We start from the raw sequence: 7,805 nt of genomic DNA on the forward strand, positions 1-7,805 counted from the left end.
GGGCGTGGTGAGAGGCTGCTAGCTCTTGGGGGTGGAGAAGAGCAGCAACGATCCAATAATGGCCTCAAATTGGGGGATGGAGATTGAGGCTGGGATGGAAGAAGACAGAGAGCTCGGCTCCAGTTCCCATGCCTCCCTCATTCAGTCTGGGTGATGGACAAGCCTCAGCCCCTTTGGGCCTCAATATTCTCATCTGCAAAATGGGACTTTGCCACCTGGAGGCAAAGGCAGGGTCAAGTGGACCTCTTTTAGTCTCTCAGGCCATGTGGGATGTTTATGTGATACTCACTCAGAGCAAACAAACGTCTCCTGGAGGGTGCTCTGTGGAGGTGAGGGTCTCACGTCCCGGGAGGCAGTGTGGGACAGTGGTCAGGGCTCTGAAGCCAGGCTACCCTCCCAAGAATCCCAGCTCTACCACTGACCTGTAGTCATGGAGCAAGTGACTTCACCACTCAGTGCCTCGGTTTCCCCCATCTGTAAAATGGGATAACAACAGTGCTCCCCAAGGGGTTATTGGGAAGTTTGAATGAGTTTGCTTATATGAGGAGCTTGACACAATGCCCCACAAGCAGGGAGGCCCACACAAATGCTAGCTGGTGTATCACCCCCCTTCCAGAATCAAGTCCGACTCCCATGAGGCCTTTGGGCTCTGGCCCTGACTACCCCCTCACCTACCACCACGAGTACCTGCTTGGACACCCCCTGCCCCCGTCTCCCCCCCCCAGTGTCCTCCCACTTGCGGTTTCCTCTGCCTAGAACTTTCTTTTCCCCTGCCCCCCACCATGCTCCCCCAGAATTTGGTCTTGCTCTCACCTTATCCTCCTATACACAGCTCACACGTGCCCCCCACAGGGAGGCCTTCCTCCATGACCCTTTCTGAAGGAGCCTCTCGCCCCAGTCACTGGACACTCTGATCATCAGTTTTCTTGTCTTTCCCAGGAAAGCTTCAGCTTCACAAGGGCTGGGAACAGAGCCTGGTCGGTGGTAGGTGTTTGATTTACGTTGGCTGAAGATATAAATGAATGAATGAATGAATGAATGAATGAATGAATGAATGAATGAATGAGGTGTTGATCCAACCTAAGCTCCAGAGGAAAAGGGGAACCACGAGGAAGACCCCGCTGCCTGGGCCACCTCAGTGGGTTCCCGCAGGGCCGTGGGCAGCGTAGAGACAAGCCCCTGAGGGTCTGGGGAGGCCCCAGGGCGGGAAGTAAGGGGTCCGGGTGCGGGAGCAGGTGAGGGGCGTCTCGAGGCCCTGCTCTCTGGGAAGAAGGGCGGCCCTCTCAGCAAGGCCTGGGCTGGGCAGGGGCAGAGTGGGGGCCCAGGACTCCGACCAGGGGGGCTGGCAGCTCCTCCCCCTGAGCCCGCGGCCATCTGGCCTGGACAGAGGGGCCTCGGCAGGCCCTGGCTCGGCCCCGGCCCCGCAGCCTCCCCACTGCTGGCCTGCGTCACCGGGCCTGCCGGGGGCTGGCTCCACCCTCTGCCAAGCCCCGGGCCAGGGCAGGACAGAGCCGGGCCTCTCTGCGCCCCCACACTGGCCCCTCTGGGGAATCTGCAGCCAGGGCGGCCCTGAGCAAGCAGAAGGCGAGCTCCCCCAGAGGGGTTGATGCCGCCTCCAAAGAGGGGAGAAGCCTCAGGGAGGGGTCTGAGGACGGAAGCCTCCCCTGCCCTCCCCACCCAGGGGCCTACTCCCCTGAGGGGAGTTGGGGGCTAAAGGGGCACGGATTTGCTCGGGTGTGGTGTTGGGGCAGCAGGACTGGAGTGTCCACAGGGCTCCTGGGACCCGGCCTCAGTTGGACGACAGCCTATGGTGTGGTGGGGGGGGGGGCTCCCTGCCCGGCCCCCCGCCTCAGCACAGCCTCACAGCTGCACCCCTCACAGGGGAATCATCCTGACCGCCTGGTTAGACCTGTCTTTGGTGGCCCACAGCCCATGACTGGCTGTGCAGGGAACCTTCCAGAAGGGCACCCCAGCTCCAGAGCTGCTCTGGGACCGCTGAGGCCTTGGCTGGCCACATGGGGCCAGCTGCTCCCTCGCAGGAGTTTCTCACAAGAGCACTGCCTGATGCACCTCAGCCACAAGGCTTCTGGACCTCACGCCCAGGAAAAACTAGACCCACCGCCGCCCCCAGCCCAGCCCCCCGTGCACACGCACTGCCAGATCCTGCCTCCTCTGCAGGAAAGGGAGGTGGAGGGGGTGGCGGTTTGCAAATTGGGACATTTCTTCATTCTGTCCCTTTTACAGGGCAAGGACTCTGGGTCTCACAGGCAGCCTGAGGTGGACTCTGAGTCACTGAGACTTCGGTTCAAAGCCCGGCATTGCCATTCGCTTGCTGTGTGACTCTGGGCGCCTGACTTCGCCCCTCTGTGCCTCACTTCCCTCAGGAGGCTTCTGAGAGTACTTTTACCTCGTGGGTCTGTTGTAAGGATTAAAAGAGGTGAGGCACATGTATAGACAGCTAACATCTGAGCACTAAGGGCAGCCCAGGCTTAGCGTTATCCCTCATTAGCCCGTGACACAACGTGCAGGTTTCAGAGCAGTGTCCAGCAGCCCCCCAGAGGTCATCTTTCCCGAGTCAGCTTTCAGTGCCTCGGGGTCAAGCTCCCAGAGGTCATCCTCTTCCCTTGGCGCCCGCAGCCCATGCCCAGTGGGTTGTGGCGTGTGGGTAGGCACCTGGCCTTGAGCAGAGCAGGAGCCGGGCGGAGGGGTCCCTCTGCAGGTTGACAAGGGTTTGCGCCATTGTCCTGCTGCCTTGATCTTTGAGCGCGCCTGTGCTGCCCCCTGCTGGTCGGTCCGGTAAGAGCAGGCAAACTCATACCCTAAGCTTCAAATAATCACAATCAAGAATGATTTTGAAAATGACCAATCGGCAGAGTTCTGGATGCCCTACTGAGCCCGGGATTAACCCTTTTTAACTGGGTTGTGAGAAGGTGAAGATGATCTGGAGGAAGGTCTGAAAGTGTTTTGATATTTTGTGAAATGAAGCAGCCCCGCTACAGCATCAGTGAATGTCAGTCCTTTTTATAACTCACTGTCCCTAATGCCTGAAGACACCCCATTCCCTGAGGCTTATCCTATCCTGTAGACTCAGAGCACAATGTATGAGAGGCATGGAGCCCTCAAACACCGGGCCATTCCTGGACCATGGAGGCTCCCCACAGCCCTCCGTCCCCGCCAAGGCCTGTCCTTGCATCTGGAGATGGACTTTCACACAACACAGAAATGGCTGCAGCGAGTATGCATTTTGTTTGTAAACAATATCCTTCCCACCCATTGGTTTGTTTTTTAAACGCTTTGTTTTATCTTTCAGAATAGCTCTTCCCTTCAGCCTCCAGGATTCTTATCTAGAGCTCTTCCAGTTAGGCAAACCTGAATCCAGGTCTCACATTTCGCTCCTGAGCCCTCCCAGTGCGACGGTTTTGGAGAGACCCTGGAGAAGGCTGAGGTTGCTGCTGGGAGAAGCCTGGGCTGCCAAGTCCGAGGAGTTGTTCCAGGAAATGCCTTCATGTAGCTCCCACCAGCCTCTTAAGGAATTTAATAGCAGAGAAGAGGGGGTGAGGGGGCAAAGGGGATAGACTCAATAATGGTTTAGACAGAGCTTCTAGAGACCTTCCAGAACCCTCTGGAACGGTGGACAGAGAAGGAAAGTGGTCTGCCCAAGCAAACCAGCAATAAAGCCAAGGCATCCAAACACCTGGAAACTACCTTGAGAATCCTTCACAGGGAATCCTTTCTGGAATGCAAGCGTTTGCCTGTTAGATGTGAGGTCATGAGGTCCCAGGACTTCTTAAAGCAGGACGCCCCTGGATCCAGGGAGACCTGCACTTTCTGACCCCTGCAGCCAGGCAGGAGAGGCAGTGCCCTTGGGACCCCTTGCCCACCACAGCCCGGGTTCTCTTCTGGGGCATTCCCCTGCAGCAGCCACGAGTGTGAGGGCCGTGTGTGGTCTCGACCCATTTTACTTAATCCTTGAAGTTGTCTGTGGTAGGCTGAATAACGGTCCCCCAAAAGACTTTGCAGGTATGTTTTGGGGTAGGGCATTTATCCTGCGTTATCTGAGCGAGCCCTCAAGCAATCTCACGCGTCTTTACATGAGCGAGGCGGGGAGAGTTGACCCGCACAGTGAGAAGGTCGTTATGTCATGATGGAGGCAGGGGGAGAAGAGGTGTGGCCATAAGCCCAGGAGAGCCAGCTGCCCCCAGAAGCTGGAGTGCCAGGCCCGGATTCTGCCTGGAAGCTTCCGAAGGCAGCATAGCCCTGTTGATGCCTTGGTTTCAGCCCCCTGAGGCTTCTGGCCTCCAGGAGCGCGAGAGAATAAATTCTGTTGTTTCAAACCGCCGTTTGTGGTAACTTGTTAGACCTGCCGCAGGAAATGAATACACTGGCCCACACTCCTCCTTGGCACACGCCACTTGTGTGCCCAGTGCCTGGGGTGTGAGAACGAAGTGTCTCACAGAGCTGAGACGATGAAGACACAGCAAAACTGAACTGCCGAGCCTGCCTGGGTTTTCCTCCTGCAGGAAGGGCAGAGCACAGGGGAGCCAGCCAAAAAGAGGCAGGAATTCGGTTCTCACTTACAATAGCCAGTGGGTGTCTTCTCCATCCAGGCCCCTGTATTAGGCTCTGGGGATTTCTTTTTAGTGTTGTTTTATTGTACTTTGGAGAAAAATTGTAAAACAGAAAAGATCGGGGGGAAGTGGGGGGATGACGACACAATTACTGTTAAACTTCTTATTTATTTCCATTAAGTCATTTTTTCCATGTATAGGTTTTTGGGGGTATGTTTTATTTACATGGATGTAATCAAACAGGACGTATAATTTAGTATTTTCCATAAATATTCTATGTAATCTTTGAACCTTTATTTTGAATGGGCTACATCATATTCCATATGCAGGTATAACTACATTGATTTAACATTTGTTTATTGTTTGTTTGGTCTTTTTCCTAAAGCACTGTGAAGAATATCTTGGTCTATAATCATTTTATACCTTTTAGAAGACTTCTGTAAGATTGGTCTAGGAATTTTATTTCCGGGAAATTAGAGATATGAACAGCATTAAAGCTTGTAATGCATTTTGCTAAATTACCTGACAAATACTGTTTGGCTCAATTTATCCCCTGTGAATGCTGCAAAATCTCGAAGTGACTATTTTACCCCATTCTCACCAGCATGTTTGCTAATTTGATTTGATGAAAAACAGCATGTTGTTTCAATTTGTGTATCTCTGATTAATAGTAAGGTCAGACTTTTATTCCATACACTGCTTTACTAATGGAATTCTCTCCATCCCTGGGCTTGGCACAATGTCCAACCAGTTGCCAATCCTGTCGGTTCTCCTTTAGGAAAATTTCAGGATCCATTTTCTCCTTCCCATTTTTTAGAGACTTATTTCAAGATGTCATCTCTTCCCCGGGCCATTAGGATCCTTTTTAAAGAAAAGAACGAGACATTTCTTGAAGGCCCTACTATTGCCTGTCAAAGCGACCCCAACTCCTCGGCCCGGCTCCCTGGCCTCCTGCTGGCCTCCGGCACCCGGGTGTGTGGTTCTCCACACGTTCTCATCCTAACTCTGAGCCACTGCGTCCCTGTTCCACTCACTTGAACTGTCCGCCTTCCACCGTCCTCTAATTCAGAAACAATGTATCCACTTCCATTCTTTCCACACTCTCCAAGGCTCCTGGGCTGGGCCCTGTCCAAGGTCCTGGAGATGAACAGAAAACAAGGAGTCACTGCCCAAGAGGGCTCACCACCCTGGGGTGGGAAGGAGGATGCAGATGCATTCTGATTAAGGCCTTTTTGGCTTTAAAGAACAAGAACTCACTCAAAGTAGCTCAAGCAAAGAGAGGAGTGTATTGGAAGGATGCAAGGATCTCTCAGAACACAAGGGCAAACGGCCCAGTTGGGCCTCATGGGAACTGGCCCATTAGAGAGCTGTCAGAAAGCAGAACTGCCCTCTCTGCCTTACCGAGCTGTATAAGCTCTGTGCATCCACTTCCTCTCCTTCCCTCTCTGAGCCAGCTGCCTTTGTTCACTCATTTTGCTCTTGAGCTATCATGGCATGAATCCCAATTCTGCATTATGGCCTCTTCGCCCTGGAATCACCATCCATGGGCAATGGTCTCTATTCTGAAACCTCTCAGAATTGCAAGAGAGAGCATCTACTTGTCTTAGATTTACTGTTAGGTCAAGGTCCTGTCCTTGGCTGTTGGTCAGCCCCTGGTTCACTCAGCTGTGGCTAAAGGGGGTGGGGAGGGGGAGCAGAATCAGTTGGTACAAGGGGTTGTTCCTTCTAGAGCTTTGGTTCTACTAAATCGGACTCTGAATTTTAAGATCCCTAGGTGATTCCTGTGCATATTAAAATTTAAGAAATACTGCTCTAGAGCAGTGGTTCTCAAAAAGTGACCCCGATCCAGTAGCAGCATCACCTGGGAACTTGCTAGAAATGCAGTTTCTGGGGCCCAGTCCCAGGCCCACTGAATCAGAAACTCTGGATGGGGCCCAGAAATTTGTGTTTTAACAGCCTTCCAGGTGATTCAGATGTGCTCCAAGGTCTAAGAGCCATTGCTCCAGAGCAGCTCCAGATAGTAAATATTTTAGGCTTTGCAGACCAAATGGTCTCTGTTGCAGCTCCTCAGTTCTGCTGTTTTAACATCAAAGCAGCCATAGACAAGAGGGAAAGAATGGGCGCATATGGGTGGAATTCTAAGATGGCCCCAAGATTCCCACTCCCCAACCCTCAGTGTAGACACCTGTATAAGCCTCTCCCCTGACACAGGTAGAACCTGTGGGTATTATGGGATACCACTCAATAATTAGGTCATGTTATATGGCTAAGATGATGCAGTTAATGCCCCTAATGGTTGACTTTGAATTAATCAAACTAGAGATTATTCCTGGTGGGCCTGACATAATCAAGTGAGCTTTTAAAAGAGGATTTAGAGGTTCAAGATGGAGGAGGTCAAAGAGATGCTCTCCTGCTGGCTTAAAATGACAAAGCAAGCAAGTTGTGAGAAGGCCTGTGGAGGGGGCCACCTGGGGAGAACCTGAGAGTTACCTCCAGGCAATAGCCAGCAAGAAAATGGGGACTTGAGTCTTACAAGTGCAAGGAGCTGAATATTCCAACAACCTGAATGAGCTTGAAAGAGCGCCCCAATCCTTAGAGATCATAGCCCCAGCTGACACCTGGATGTCAGTCTGTAAGCCCCTGAGCAGAGAGCCCAGCTGAGCTGTCTCCTGGAAACGAAGATAATAAATGTGTGCATTATCATAGACCATTATGTTTATGATCATTTGTTATGCAGCAATGGAAAACAAACACAGCATGGCTGTATTCCAATAAAAAACCATTTACAAAATTAGGCAGCTTACACTTTGGATGAAATGCATGCTTTATTAGTATGTATCAATAAAAAAGTAGGCAGTGGGTTGGATTTGGCATAGGTTGCTGTCCCCTTCTGTAGAGGATATGGATGGCCATGGTGAAGCACCTATGGTAGGTGTGGAAGTAATTAGAATACCAAGGGCTATAAGAGAGGTCTGGACCATGAACTGGGAGAGCAAAGAGGAGGGCTCCCCAGATGTTGCCAGGAAAAGCTCTCCATCAATCGCTTAGTTTAGACTCTTCGCATAACCACATGACTCTCCATGATAAAAACAGACAAGAAGAGAGGTGTCTCCTGCTTATTGGGTCCAAGGTCTTGACCTGCCCTTTGATAATCAGTGGCTTACCACTCACCAAATAGACTGTGGCATATTAAAATACTACACAGCTACCAAAGCGAAGGTAGATCTAAACATGCTA

The sequence above is a fragment of the Dasypus novemcinctus genome, chromosome 21 (genome assembly GCF_030445035.2).
Source record: "Dasypus novemcinctus isolate mDasNov1 chromosome 21, mDasNov1.1.hap2, whole genome shotgun sequence".
Lineage (NCBI taxonomy): Eukaryota > Metazoa > Chordata > Mammalia > Cingulata > Dasypodidae > Dasypus > Dasypus novemcinctus.